Source organism: Molothrus ater, chromosome 6, assembly GCF_012460135.2.
Source record: "Molothrus ater isolate BHLD 08-10-18 breed brown headed cowbird chromosome 6, BPBGC_Mater_1.1, whole genome shotgun sequence".
Classification (NCBI taxonomy): Eukaryota; Metazoa; Chordata; class Aves; order Passeriformes; family Icteridae; genus Molothrus; species Molothrus ater.
Window position 1 is genome coordinate 40,236,045 of NC_050483.2, and position 15,620 is coordinate 40,251,664.

Genomic DNA, 15,620 nt, shown 5'->3' on the forward strand with positions numbered 1-15,620 from the left:
ATTAGTTTTCTTTAACCTTCAGGACCTGGGCCAGGGCATCTCAGGATGCTAGCTAAAGCACACTGGAAGTCATCAGGGAAGATACATGTATGAAGGTATGTGCAGGCAGGAAGTAGAACCAAGATAAGAGGTTGATGTGTTTTAATTAGAGATCTAGCTGGAGCTCACATTTTGGAGATGTTAATGGAGAAATATGGTTTCGGTTGAAAGCTGAGCAATTTTTTGTACCTTATATCTTAACCTATTGTCAACCTTCTTTGGGTTTTTTAATTTGGAAAGCCAGACTGCCCTGCTGACTGTGTGGATGCATTTAATTCTGTGTATGCCCTACCAATGCAGTGGGAGCCAGCTAGAGAATGGTGTGTGCCTGTCCCTAGGCTTCCTTCCTTGTGTTCTTTCTTTCTGGTGAAGGAGGCACAAGAGGTGACCCACACTCAGTATAGCTCCATCTCAGGTTTGAGGCCTGAGCTGGGAAGCTGCTTTGCTGGTGACAGTGGCATGGTGATAAGTGCTCTTCTGTTTTCTGCAGTCTCCATTATTTGCATTTCACAACTGCTTTCAATGAAAAGGTGCCTCTTTCTAAGGGCAGTGTCAGAGGCCAAACTGTTACCTGTGGGAATAGGATTTTCTGGGCCCGTGCTATCAAGTGGCAGCAGCTCAGCAGTGTCTTCCCTGAAGAGGTCAGTCACCCCAGTTGTTGCTTTGCCAGGGTTGCTCTCAGGTGATTCCTTCTTGTGTCTGATGGCATGAAGGCAAAGCAAATCTCTTGCTGATTCCTGCAGCAGTGAGAAGAATTGAGGAGTTGTAATGGTTTCAGCCAGTTTCTGCTGTGTATTTCTGGTTAAGGACCTAAAGGCAGTGCTGGCATCAAGGGCATGAAGCTGTTGAATCCTACTCTGCCTGGGTCTGAAAAGTTGTAAAACAATGAAAAGGGCTGTTTCAGCTGTTCTTGTCTGCAACAGCTATGGTGGCTGATGGGCTTAGCTAGCTAGGGCAGAGACTTTGGGTTCTATCTGAGGAAGCATTTGAACTCAAGAAGCTTTATAAGGACTGAAAGTCTGGCAAATGGGCCAGGCCCTCCCAGACTGTTTTATGTCTTATTCAAGAGCAGATATCCCAGGTGCAGAGATAGTTACTTTTTTTTTTTCAAACAAGTTACCAAGAAAACACAGACAGTTTTTCTAATACTTTTAAAGTGAACACACAACATCAAAGCAATATTAGCACCTCAATTCAGAAAGTTAAGGAGAGATCAAAAGCTATTTTTCCCCAACTGCTATTAATGGAAGTTACCCTCATTCATTACCCCTTTCCTCTTGCAAATCACTGGAGTAAAGAAGATGATTCAGTGGCAGGGTTCTGGATGTCTCATCAAAAGCCAAAGCATGACTGGGACAGTGAGACTGGATCATCCTAGCACAAGATGAAGAGCTACTCAAAGGCATCTGATCCGTGTCCCTTTTGAGGATAGGTAGAGTTTCACCCTTTGTATTTGGAATTTTTCAGAGGTGCTAAATTTCCATTGAAATTGCAGGGTGTCTTTTCTAGACTCAACTGTCTTACCAAATACTCTAGCTCTCCTAAATAAGGCTGATGTCTTGCTGATCTGTGCCCAGATCCAGAGGCTGCAAGGAGCATGTGTAAACAAAGTGTCCCAATGTGTTATATGTCAGTCCCTGAATTTCTATGTTTGCCTCAGGAAAGTGGTGAAGAGAAGCTGGGCTGCTCAGTTTGACCTTGCTTTTTAGTTTTTTCCCTGTTTTTTGGTTTGTTTGTGTGTGCATGGTTGTGGTTTTTGTTTGTTTTTCTCTTTGCACGTGCCTCTAATTGATCTTGAAAAGAAGGGACAGTTAAAGAAGACGTTAAGGTGAAATGAAGCCGTAACTGTGACTGGAGACTTTTATTAAGTGTGGCAAAATTCCCTGGGCTGCGTATAAATTGTTTATTGATTTTGGTATGGCTGGATGCTCTGGAGTAATCACCTGCAGAACCACTAGAGAGCGAGCAGAGAGGAGAGGGCTTTGCTAAGTCTCTGCTGCTTCCTGCCCCTGTCTGCTCTTCCTCTTGCCTGTGCTGGTGGTCTCCTCTTTAGCCTGTAAATGAGCAGCCCCAGCGGGATGACTCTTGCAGCCCAGAGTGGGGCTCTGCCCTGCTGTTCCAGAAATGGCTGGTGAAAGAATATAGTAAGGGAAGAGATGGCTTTGGAGGATGTATCATACAAGTAATGGTATTGCTGAGACTTAAACTGCCCTTTGACTCTTCCAGCTGTTGGTTGCTACAGAGAGAAACCTGTCTGTGATACTCAGCAAAGTCAGTCATCTCTGGGCCTGCCTAACCATGGGGCAGGTCAGTTTTGTGAAAGGGCAGAGATGAACATATTCATGTTTTTCAATAGTTTCAGTGCTGTCAAGTTTTGCCTCAGTACCCCCTTCTTGCTCTCACATGCCCTTCTCCTCTGCCAAAGCTGCAGGATGCTGCGTGCAGTGAGCCAGCCTGCCTCCCCTGTGCCAGTCTGTGAGGCCAGGAAAACTTCAGCCCCTCCTGATTTTTTCTTTGCTTTTTGTTACAACATTAGGGTGGTTTTACTGCTCTATTTCAGTAAACTACTTTATACAAAGATTTTTCTCATCCCATCTGAGAAGCCTGTCCTGGTAGAACTGGAGTTTCTGTTTTGTTCACTTCCCATGGAGGTGCTGCACACTTCCATGTTACTTTTGTGCAAAGGCAATGAAGTCCTTAATTGATCCTTATCCAGAGTGCTATGACTAATGTATATTCCTCAAATATACTGTCTTTTCAGGTCCAAGGATGATATAGAAATGGAGGCAATATTTTTTTTGACATTTGATTGGGAAAGTGAGTGAATTTTCTGACACCTGTTGCACAGTTGATACCCCCATCTTCTTCTACAGGAGAGGTGCTGGTAGTTGGTGGGAGGTTTTATTTTCTGTCTCTGTCATTCAGAGTCCATATTTTTATCACCTCGTAGCATAGATTGGTTTAATTTCCTTTCTTCTATGGAGGAAGGACTTCTGAGGCCTGTAGTACTGTGGCCATTAAGTGAATGATACTCAGATATAAGTTTCTCTGTGGCAAGAAGAAAAAGACTTTTCCACCTGTTAGGCCCCTTAAAGTTGCTGTGCTTTACTACAAAGGTCAGAAATTCTGTTTTTAGAAGATGCAGCAACAAACTCTGTTCCTTTCTTAATCATCTAATCTATATATGAGAGTGGGAATATGAAGCCAGAGTAAAGGTAAGATCCTCTTTTGCATCACCGGGCAAAATTTTCAGGAGATCATGTAGATTCGATAAAGAAATGTTTTTTTGCTTTGCATGTACATAATGTTTCTTTAATGAAAAAGAAGGGTAAATGTGTATTAGTTTAAAATTTCATTTTCTGGAGGGCATAATGTTAATGGAGGGGAAAATATCTCTAAAGTGTTGGCAATTTAACTCTAAGGTTTTGAAATGGGATAAAATAATCTAAATAAAAATTTGCATCTACCTAGAGAATTCTCTGACAAAAACAGCACATGAACATTAGTGCTAGGAACAGCAGTAACTGCTTCAACTCTGATATTTTTGATTTTTTTTTTTACCCCTGTCATAAAGGTCAAAATTTTAACTTACTGTCAGATAAGGACAGTGAATCATGCTGATGTTGGTCAGTATACTTTGGCTAGGAGATGTGGATGCTGTAACTGCATCTGCATTAATCTGCACTGGTATTTCAAAGCATTTACTGTGTATGTACATCACGTAAAGTTTTGTAATGCTTAGTTGCTTGAATGAACTAAGATGATTGATTTATTCCCTCTCACTGAAAAAAACCCTCATAGTTAAAGCTGCAAAACTTTTTGCCATGGCTTGTGTTCCCTGACTACAAGGTCTTTCTCACAACTGCTGTAGATTTCTGATTCAGTTGCTTGTCTTGGTGATTTTTGAACCCCCACCCTTGGGAAGAACAGCCTGGCTTTAAATTCCTCAGTCCTGTGCTTCAGACTGAAGGAGTTATTTTTAACCTGTCTTGACCTCTGCCTGAGCAAGAATGAAATAGGGATTGGGCAGAATATGACACAAATCAATAGGTTATCCCAACAGATATGATCTTTGGCACCGTTTTGCCTTGGACACTTGCTGCAGTAACAAAGATAAATGGTGATTTGTTAACATTGTGATCTAGGGACTGGGTGGCTCAGTGGATCCTGTGGTGGCCTCTGACCTCTGGGTCTCCAAGCTCTGAACATCAAGATGAAATCTCATTCTGATAGTAGGAAGGAAAAAAAGGTCCACAAGGGTTGGACAATTTTGGTTCAGAGCTGATCACAGTGCTCCAAAAAACATCCCAACAAGGACTGAATAGACAATACCTCCTAACAAAAGGGAGTATGGGGAAATAGGATGGGAACTGTTGCAACAGAGAGCTGGTGATCAATTACTGCAGGCTAAGGCTTTCAGTGCTTTTACGGAGTGGTACTAGAGCACTCAAAGCTACTTTGTCTCCTTGCCTACCTATCAAAGAGGACTTGCATCACAGACAATTTGTGATGACTTCAAGTAAAAATTAAATTTGTTTTATGAAACAGCTTTCACTTAATTTTCTGGGACAGGATCTGCATGTCCTTTGATTACTGAAGGCTAGTGATGAGTGGTCTCTTGGGGAGCTGAAGTATTGGAAACCTCAGATACAGTTGTGATCCAGTCATGTCTCTACTAATCTTCTGTGATCTGTTCCATATCTCTAGAGTCCTGTTGCAGGTCCTCTGTTGATAGCTGGCTTTTTATATGTTCTCAGATGCATGCAGTTTGTCTTTCAGCAGTCCAAGATATTGTATTCTCATCAGGTGAAAATAGAGTCCTGCAACAGAATTTCTTCCAGGACATCTGCAAGGATTGGTAAGCAGTGTCTGAAGACTATTCTATGTTCTAACTTATCTCATGTAAACAGGTGGAAGCCACAGAAAAGTGAGTTAATTCTCTTCTCTCTTGGCTGGTGTATAATTCCCCCTGCCATTAGGAGGCACTATGGCAGTATTTGATTCTGAACTGAATCCAGCAGCTTCAGCCTTTTGGCTATCTATCTCTTGACAGTTCTTTCTACAAGACTGGCACTGTGCTCTCAGGTGCTTTACCATGGCAAGCACATTCTCTCAGTCTTGACTAGTCAAGGGGACAAAATCTTGCACCTGTGGGGGACAAGGGCTCTAGCAACTGCTTCATTGATGTAAGCAAGATGTTTACATAGTGCTTTTAATCTTTCCCATGTTGTAGATCCTAGGGTTACATGGGAGCTCATGCCGTGCTTGGGAGCCCCAAATTTATCTCTATGGTAGCCCCCTGCAGCATCTGTCCCTCCAACTTTGTATTTTACCCTGGGCTATGCATTGCTGGGTTATAGAGAATGATGTGAGTCTTGTCATTGAGAGCAGCCTCTTTTCCAGGTTTTAACCCACCCCATCCATCTGTAGGTAGTATACCAACACCAACCAATACCAACAATGAGCTGGAATTGCATAGAGGGTCAGTGCAGACCTCTGCTCGTGTCTGTGTGTAATGTCATCCTACTGTTGGCAATTGCTCTTGAATCTCAAATGGGGAGCCTGTTTTTAATCCATGGATTACATACCCGATAGGTTGCTTGCATTCATTACTTGAGGTGTCACAGAAGGAAGTTTGAGACAAAGAATCTGGTCCTGCATGTTCCTCTCCTCATGAGGTTCCTGAAAACTCAGCCCAGTGTCTTCCTTGTCCCAGACCAAGGCACATTTTTGTATCCTGCCCACATTCCTGTTCTGTGTCACATTGCTTCAAGTCTGTCATGATAATTGTTTCTCCAGAGACAGGGGCTGCAGCCTGCCCATAACCAGAAACCTCCAGCTCTATCCTTTCCTTCCATGGGAACATAGATTGCCCTGCCATTCTTGCATGTCAGTCTTTGACTGAGTGCTCTGTTGCCCAGAGCCTGTGACGGCTCCAGGATGTGCAGAGCAAAGTGCACTGAGCAGACTGAGTGAAAGCAGCATGTCCAGTGCTTTCCCCTGCAGCCAGCGTGCCACTGCCATCAGGCTGCCACTACTGCCTTCCTGTGTACAGAGGACAGTACACAGGAAGGAACTGAGCCTGGTGCATGCACTGAACAGGGTGGTTTTTGGGCCAGGAATGTGTTAGGACCTGCATAATGCATGTGAAATGACACCTGAAGTGGCCATGGCTGTAGCCTTGCTGAAGATATCCAGGTATTCTGCATTAGCACAGCTGTCTTTGCCTACCAGGCCTGCATTCAAAAAAAAAAAAAAAAAAGTTGGGGAAAAAAACCCAACCAACAAAAAAAAAAGAAAGAACTGGAGAGAGAGGCTAATAGCCTAGCAAGACCTACTTTTCACTATATTTTTAGCCTCTGATTTTATTTTTCCCAGTATAATTCTGGGTTAACTGTTTCATTGTTTGTCCAGGTTGACATCAAGTTTAACTGATCTAGAATGCTCTGACACAATCCCCTTCATCCTTTTCAAAATACAGGATTTTCCCTATCATCATTACTTCAGTCATGTTTCATAGTGAGTGGTTTTTTTGGTTTTGTTTTTATAAAGGCGTTAAGTGACATCACTAGTGAGTTCTTGGGAGTCCTCTAAGTTGTTCCAATTGAAAGTTTTACTTTTGAGAGATATTTCCTCATGTCTTGAATATAAAAAAAACAAAGATGGCTTGAGCCATCTTGTGTTCTTTGGGTTTTAGAGAGAATTAGTAGCTACAAGGTTCTGCCACCTCTCCAACTATCTTGGCCTAGACAAGGATATTCTTTCTACCACAATATCTGGTTTTATAAGGAGACAGGTCTATGTTTGTGTTGCTGGGAAATAACATTTATTTAAAGATGTGAAGGTAAGAAAGAAACTGTTCAAACTTTTGTGATGTAGCTCTTCCTGAGGTCCAGTTTACTTTGCCCTCATGGAAATGACTTTGCATATTTCTTGGTACAAATAGCCTTTTAGGAGTTTTCTTCTGAAAGATTTTATTCTTATGGAGAAGTTGATATTGTACAGCATGCTGCATTCAGACCACTGCTGTTGCTGGCAGAGTGGTCAGTGGTGCCTCTGATAAGGATGGGCAAGTGCCTCATTGGGACTAGAAAAGATGGCTGTAGTTTGATGGGTTTGGGAGTGGCCAGGGTCAGGTCATCATCTTAGAGCAGCTCTTTTCCTTTCTGGCCCATCTATTCATGGGTGCCATGAGAAGAGCTGGTGTCCAGAGGCAGTAATTGCAGAGCTGTGGGAAGTAGCAGGGAGCTCATGTTGCTTCCTTACCTGCTCCTACTCCAGAAACACCTCTGCAACAAATTAATGTCTCCTGCAATCTATTTGTAGAATCATTGAATTACAAAATAATTCAGATTAGAAGAGATTTCAGGACTGTCCCTTGCTTAAGGCAGGATCAACACTGAAATTTAGATTTGGTTGCTCAGGTCTTTATGGAGTTAGATCATGAAAGCCTACAAAAATTAATGTTGTACAGCCTGTCTGTGCAGCTCATTTCAATGCTTGGTTGACCTCATGCTGGAAAAGCTTTTTCTTCTGCTCAGTTTGAGCCTCTCCTGTTTCCATTTGTATTTGTTATGTACTGCCAGTGCAGGACCCACTGTAAAGAGCCTGTCTCTGTGTTCTTGATAAGGTGCTTATTGAAGCCTGCTGTTAGGTCCCTCTAAAACCTTCTCCAGGCTCAGCAAACCTGGGTCCCTCAGTCTCTCATGACGGGGCAAATGCTCTGAACTGCTGATCCCCTCGCTCACCCTCCTTTTCTTGGACCAGTTTATCAATCTTTCTCTCGTAATGGGGTATCTAATCTAGACAACATATTCTAGATGGAGTTTGGCAAGTGCCAGGTGAAGTGGAATAACCACATCCTTGGGACCTGTGTGGCCATGGTCCTGTGAGTACATGCAGGGCCGTTTTTGCTGCCAGGGTGCACTGCTGGCTCATATTCAGCTTAAGACCCATCAGGCCCCCAGGTCCTCTTCAGCAGAGCTGCTACCCAGGCAGGCAGACCCTAGTATGTACTGTCACAGAGGATTATTTCTTCCAAGTTATAGGGCTTTTGTATTTGTCCTTGCTGAATTTTGTAAGGTTCATGTTAGCCCTGCAGCCTCCTAGGGCATTTTGGATGGCAACCCTGCCTTAAGCATATCAGCTGGTCTCCCCAGTTTGGTGTCAAGCGCAAGCTTGATAAGAGCATGCTTTGTTGTGTCCTCTAGGTCATGGATACAGATGTTAAACAGGACAGGTCCCCTGCATGTATCTTGTTACTGGCCTACAGGTAGGGTATAAACATGGCCCTCTGAGCTACATCATCCAACCTGTTTTTAACTCATCTGATAGTCCACTCATAATGGTTTACTGTCAGTCTTGAGGCATTCTGGGAAACAGTGCTGAATGTTTTGCTGAAGTCAAGGTAAATGCCTTCCATGCCTCTCCCCTTGTCCACAAGTGCTATCATTTTATCATAGGAGAGAATCAGGTTGGTCAGGCATGATTTATTCTTGGAATATCCACTCCGACTGTTCCTAACCACCTTCCTCTCCTTTGTGTGCCCAAAATACATTCTGAGGGGACTAACTACATGATTTTCCCAAGGACACACGTGAGGGTGATTGACCCTAATTTATTGGATTTTGGACCTCTTGAAAATGGATCAGAAGGAAATTATAGGTCAGAGAGAAACCCATAGTGTGTAAAGTCAGCTACTTTCAGCTACTTTTCCTTGGTCAGCTCACAGCCAGCACAGACTTTCCTTTCACCATCTTCATGGCCCTCCTTAAGAGACTCTCTAATAGCTTTATAACCTTCTGATATTGTGGCACCCAGAGCTGCCCCCAGCACTGGAGGTGAGGCTGCCCCAGTGCAGAGCAGAGCAGGACAATCCCCTCCCTTGCCTGGCTGGTGATGCTGTGCCTGATGCACCCCAGGGCAGGGCTGGCCCTCCTGGCTGCCAGGGCACTGCTGGCTCAGGTTCAACTTGCCATCAACCAGGACCCCTGGTCCCTTTCTGCAGCACTGCTTTTCAGCAGCTCATTTTCCAGTCTGTACTTACATCCAGGGTGGGCCCTTCCCAGGTGCAGAACCTGGCATTTGTCTTTGTTAAACTTTGTATGGCTGATGATTGCCCATCTCCATCAATTTCAAGGTCTCTTTGCAGAGCCTCTCTGCCTTCAAGGGAGTCAACAGTTCCTCACAGTCCTGTACCTTCAGCATTCTGAAGATGTCAAAGAACTGGACAAAGGCTGGAGCCCTGTGAAACCCCACTAGTGACCAGTCACCAGTCTGATGTCATCTCATTTGCTATAACCCTTTATGGTTCACCCATGCACCAGTTGTTTACCTGTCTCATCACTTGTTTATCCAGCTGTGTGCTAGACATTTTGTCCAGAAGGATACTATGAGAGACAGTATCTAAAACTTTACTGAAATCCAAAAAGATTACATGGAGTGGCTTCCCTTGATCAACTAGGTAGGTTGCCTCTTCATAAAAGGAAATCAGATTTGGCAAGCAGGAGTTTGCTCTCATGAAGCCATGCTGGCTGTGACCAATGACTGCAATGTATTTCAGGTGGTTTTCAGCACTTTCCTGAATAATCTTCTCCATAATTTCACCAGTCACTGCAGTGAGACTGACAGAACTGTAGTTTCCACCATCATCCTCTTTGCCCTACTTAAAAATTGCTATGATGTTAGCCAGCTTCCAGTCAACTGGAAGATTCCCAAGACCATTCAAAAATCATTGAGAGAGGCTCTGCAATGACATCAAGCTACTGTTTGAGTATTCTCAAGGAATCCTGTCAGGCCCTATAGACTTACAGGGATACAGCTGGAACAGCAGATCCTACACAAGTTCAAGGTCAGCTGGAAGCTGATTGTTTTCACAGTCATGGTTCTCCAGCTCACTGTCTCCCTTAGCCCATCATCAGTGCTGAAGACAAGCAAAAATGGCCTTGAAAACCTCTGTCTTGTCTCTGTCCCTGTTTGTGAGGTGATCGTCCTCATCCTTTAATTGTTCAGTGTTACTTCTGCTCTGCCTTTTGTATATTTGTAATTAACATACTTTGAAAACCTTTTTATTTTAACCCACAGTAAGAGAACATCCACAAGAGAAGTGGGTTCAAGAGAGGATAGATAGGGGAGAGGGATCATTGATAGGGGTGGTGGAAGGATTTGGATTCTTGCAGTGGAGATACCTCCTTGTAAACTGAAGTGTAAAAGAAATAGGAGTAATGTAGAACACATTGGGGGCAGGTAGTGGCATCTGCAAAGATAGCAAACTACATTGGGAAAGTGCTTTTGGGTGTTGTTACTTATTCATATGTTTTCATTTACTAATACTTTACAGGAATCTGATCACTGGTGAAGCATTTGATTCAACTATATGAAACCCCATGAGCAATATGTGGGTGTTCCCCAGATAAGAGGAGGAAGGGAGACTTTAAAATGATCCAAGTGTGATGATGGTTGTAAAATAATTACATAAGCTTGAGATAGAAAGATCTGGTCTTTGCAATTGCAAAGCTGGCTGGCCAGTGAGGTGGGACAGGAATGACCATTCAAGCTGGTATGATTAATCCTTTTTATTAGACCTATGGAAGAGGTGGTAAGGTGACCATTAATTAAATGTGCAGGATACTAAATTAAAGGATACTACATTTGGAGCACTGTGACCAATGCCCACAGTGTGGAGATGCTAAGGGATTTGGAATTAGAAGCAAAAGTAAGAAAGAAAGGCCCCTGTAGCCAGGACATGTGGAAGTAAAAGAAAGCTACATTGAACATGATGTGTGGAGATGAGAAACTGAAAAAAACGTGGTAGCAGAAGATGATGCAGCTATGTCAGAGTATTTATTTGGTGTCTGGAAGCTGGTAAGTTGCTGTCCATTGGAGGAAATCTGAGACTCTGCTCCATGGAGAGAGAAAAAGGAGGCTGCCTCATTGTTTGAGGAAGACAATGGAAAACCTCCCAGAGGTTTGGTTATGGCCTGTAGGCTGTGTCTGGGTGCTGATGAGTGAGCCAGTGGGAGAGTGCTCAGAAACACTGTGTGCACCCAACTGAGTCAGTGCTCGTGCTTTGCATCAGGGGACCCATGCCCTTTGTAAAGAGCCTCATCTTTAGGGTGTCTAAGGGGAAAGTGCCTAATCACAGAGCCAGAAGGGATCTGAATGGGAGGCAGGAGTAGGAGCAGAAGGATTGTGCTACAATGCAGGAGCTGAATGACAAGGAGGAAAATGAGTGATATCAATGGTCAAATGCACTTTACCCGACTTGCTCTGGCCCTCTCCAGTGCTCCCCTCCCAGCACCTCCAGGGAGCTGTGCAAGCATGGCCTCCTAGTCAATACTGTACCCAGGGTAACCTTTGGTGGAGAAACAGAGGAGCAGGGAAGTGATGAGATAAATAGCAGGGACCGATTTAGCCAACTCAGGCCTGGCAGTCCCAGGATTTTGTTGTGGCATTAGAGTGTCATTCTCTGTGTTTTGTCCATTGATCATTTGAGAGAGAAAAGAGAACAGCATAGATCCTGGAGGTTAGCTTTCACCCTTTGTGTTGTTGGGGAATCTGCCTCATTGTCAGCCTAGACTGCTTTGAGCCCTTGCTGCAGGATGTTCTCTCCCTTATGTCCCTGGCTTTCCTGTTCAGCAGGGACATGTGGTAAACATGCTGTTACATCTCCCACCAGCTGTAGGTGGCAGATTGGGTCAGTCAGGTAGATGATGTGAGAGGACTCTGAAAATCCACCCCTTGAAGAACAATTCTGCATGTCTCTCTCTCGTGGCTGGGTACCTTGAGTGCTCTGCATCTCTGTGTGTGGGCTTTCCTGTGAGCAGCATCATGGATGCTCCCAGAGGTGCTCACAGCAGCAACAAAATCTCTACATAGCCTTTGTAGTGCTCAGGAGAGGCTGACAGAGGCTGAGTGGAAGCAAATGAGCTTTCCTTGGGGTTAGTTGTACCATGCATCTTACCAGTCTTGACAGGTTCTGCTGTGGAGCAGGAAGAAGTGAGAAGATTAAATAGAATATATATTAAAACTGTTTTGTAGAGTAGCATTGATCCTGACAGACTCAAGAATCACTTTTAGAAAAAGCTTTGAACAAGGTATTGCTACTCAGTTTAGATGCTGGAACTGGCTGGTCCTGGGCTCTTACAGAATGTGGGAAATGCTCTCTGCAGGAGGGGGATTTCAGCAGTGGTGGGTTGCCAGTCTGTAAAGGTCATGCAAGGGTGAGGCAGAGATGGGAAATGTAACAAGGGAAGCCTATCAATTTTGCCTTTGATGGCTCTTTCTACCCTGCAATGCTTTCCAGCCTCTGCAAGTGGTTCTAGTGGCCAGTACAGTCGTTCTGCCTCTGGGTAACGTGGCAGACTTACCTTGGCACACCTTTCTCCTCCTCTAGAGAGACAAAGGAGGGAGGTCTAGATATAAGAAGGTGCAGGGCAGTTTCACAGAAAAGACCCATCCAGCACTTGACATAAAGCTAGGTGGGGTGACATGTAGAAGTATGGAAGTTTTCATGCCAATTTGCACCAATTATCTCCCTGCTCCTGAGTCCTGTTTCCCAGCCTGGCTGATGCTTCAGAAGAGTCCAGTTTGGGGGAAAGGTGTTTTTCTCTGTCTGCTGGTCAGAGGTTGACTTCAGCCTCTAATTTTGGATATTTTTTGGCTTTTCTCCAAGAAGGTGGGTCCAGCTGGTAGCATATTGGCAAGCTCAGGAGACATCTTTTATGTTCTCATCTCTTTTTGTAAAAACTTAGATATAGAAACAGCTAATGTCAGTACACAAATCACCACTTAAGCCAAAGAACTGCCACCCAATTTATCTATAAAGTTTGTGGGATATTCCCTCAGATGGCATCCAGTCACTGATGTGGGCTTGGGTGCAATGTTACTGATGTTAAGAGTTTTACCAGCTCATGGGTTTTATCTGATTCTCTGACTGTCACGATGATAATTTTATGTGAAAAGGCAGATTGTTCTAAACTACTATGATATTCTTGCTGCAAGTTTTGGCTGCTGTCAGTGAGGAGGACTGAAGAACCTGTATAGATCACACTATAATTCAAATATCTATCTGATACAATTTTGAATCCTGCTTAAGCTGTGCTGTTTAACTCAGTGCTACCTGGTGGGGTAAGTCCCATGAGTTAATGTGGTTTCATATGTTCTATTTTCTCCAGAAACTTTTCTCTCTCAGCTTTGCATTCTTGTTTGTGCTCTCTTCCAGAGAAGAGATGAGAGAACAGGAGAAACATTGCTGTTCTCCAACAGGATGGAGAACAGCAGTGTTTCTCCTGAGAGATTCCCCATGCATACTACTGCAGACAGTGCTACTGTACTGCACAGAACACAGGGACAAAAATTCCTGTCTGTTATCACTTAGTATTTCCTTCCTGGTATATCTGAATAAGTGGTGGATTTTTTCCCTGCTCTTTTTTTTCCCCTTGCCACCTTTGTGGAGTGAAAGGTCATTTCCATTTAACTATGTTTCCTGTGTTCCTTTGGAACTTCCAGGTGTATTGAAGTGCTCTCTGAGGGCAATCAGCATTGCCTGGCTTTGGCTGATGCTGAATTTCACCAACAGTTTTCTGCTTTTCTATCCAGCTTTGTCACTCCGAGGTTCTTCTTGGTCCACTTTTATCTTGATTAATTTAAATGGATCTGTCATCTGCATTTGTCTACTACTTGTTCTCAGTTTCCAGGTCACACACTGTATCCCTCAGTAGCCCTAGCCAGACCCTGGTGTGACTAAGTTTTTGAACTGTACACATTCTGAAGAGTATCTTTTCATTATTTTCATTCTATACTAACATTTTCAGTTTAATCCATTTTCTCATTTGTAAGATGTTGGCTTTCCAAGAATGTCTCTGACAAAGTGTTACCTGAAGGTCTAGATCGTCAGCTGGTTACCTCAAAGCTGTTGCAGAGGTACTTTTAAAGAAGTCCACTAAACAAAGGACCAACTCTTGTCAGGAGTGAGAGCACTGACTAAATTAGTGCTGTAAGTTAAGGATTTGTATAGTGTTGTGTATAGTTTATACAGTTTTAATTCTTTAAGCTCATAATTCTAACTCCACTTTCCATGGACATAGGGATCAGACCATTGAATCAGGGAACTGGGGAGCTTCCCTTCAGTGTGGATTTACTCTTCCCTCACATCCTTCATGGTGAGCTCAGTCATTTGTTGTAGAGCCGTTCAGGGACTCGCTGGGAAAGGTGTGACATACAGAGAAATGGCAAATTCTTCTTGAGCATTGTCATGTTCAGATGCTCTGACACCAGTCATAGTGAAGCCAGAGGCTGATGGGATGTGAAAAATGACACTGAGTGGTTATTGAAGAGAATTACATTTGCAGTCTTTCCCCTTGAAGAGTCTCCTTTGGCTAATTTCTAGGAGAGGGAAAGGAGTGCTGAGGAGTAAGTAGGAGGCTGGTTTTGAGGGACATCCACCCCTGAGAAATCATTGTGGAACCAAGATTTTCTCAGGACTTATGGATGGATGTCCTTGGTCTATTTCATTATCCAATGCTTGACTCTCCCTTCATTCTGGTGTTCCTGGTTCCCTGCAGTACTGAGCCTTACAATACTGCTGCTATTCTCTGCTCACTGGCATGTGCTTCCCAGGTGCTCATACCCTCCTGCTTCTGAGGCTGACCCTGTGCTGACAGCTGCCTGGCTGCCTATCAAAGGTTCCATTTAGAGTTAGCCCAAGAGCAGACAGAAGGCTGCAGTGTTACACCCCGAAATCTGACACAGTGTGACTTGCCTGCTTTTCAGTGGGTCCTTGACAGCCTTTCAGCTCATGTCTGTCAGACCCCTGCAAGGCACACAAGTTCACTTCCATCTTGGAAGAAGGGGAGAGAGAAGTGACATTTCACCGAGCGGTGGGCACGCCAGGGGATGTAGGGAGATAAGGCAGGATCACAGAAGCAACTGAAATCCCCAGCGGATATTGCGTTGCTGGCTGGAGTGACAGGTTAAATGTGCTGCTGGGACAAGTATCCCTGCTCCCTCTGTCCCAGAGGACTGTGCACTGAGAACAGCACTCAATCCTAATGAATCTTGTCCTACTCTAGGACCAGTTCTGTCGTAGCCTGGCAGGAGGATGTTCATGGAGAATTTGTTTCCAAATTTCAACAGGAGCTACCAATAGAACAGCTTTTTAAATAAAAAAGTTCACTTAGCAAACAGCAGCAGTAAATGAACAGAAACACTGATGTGGCCAGGGATGAAATATTAGCATTTTTCAAATCCGTTTAGTGAAGACAGCCCCTGGGCACTGGTTCAGGTCCTTGTGTTAGGGGGCTGTTTGCAAAGCACTCAGCTAACTTACAGCCAAAACCTGCCAGCTTCTTCCTGGAGCACAGGAGGGCAAAACTTGTCTGACTTATTGACAAACTAAGTCTGGTCTAAAAACTTAATAGCTTTGCATTTCTTTCATCTCAAGGTAATTAGGATACACCAGTCAAGAGCACAAGCTGCAGGTAGAGTTTTGGCTGCTCCAGACTTTAGGCAAGGAAAAGGAAACAGTTTTGTTCAAGAGCAAAGTGAGGTGATTTCTTTGAAGAGCACCACTTCAGTGACTA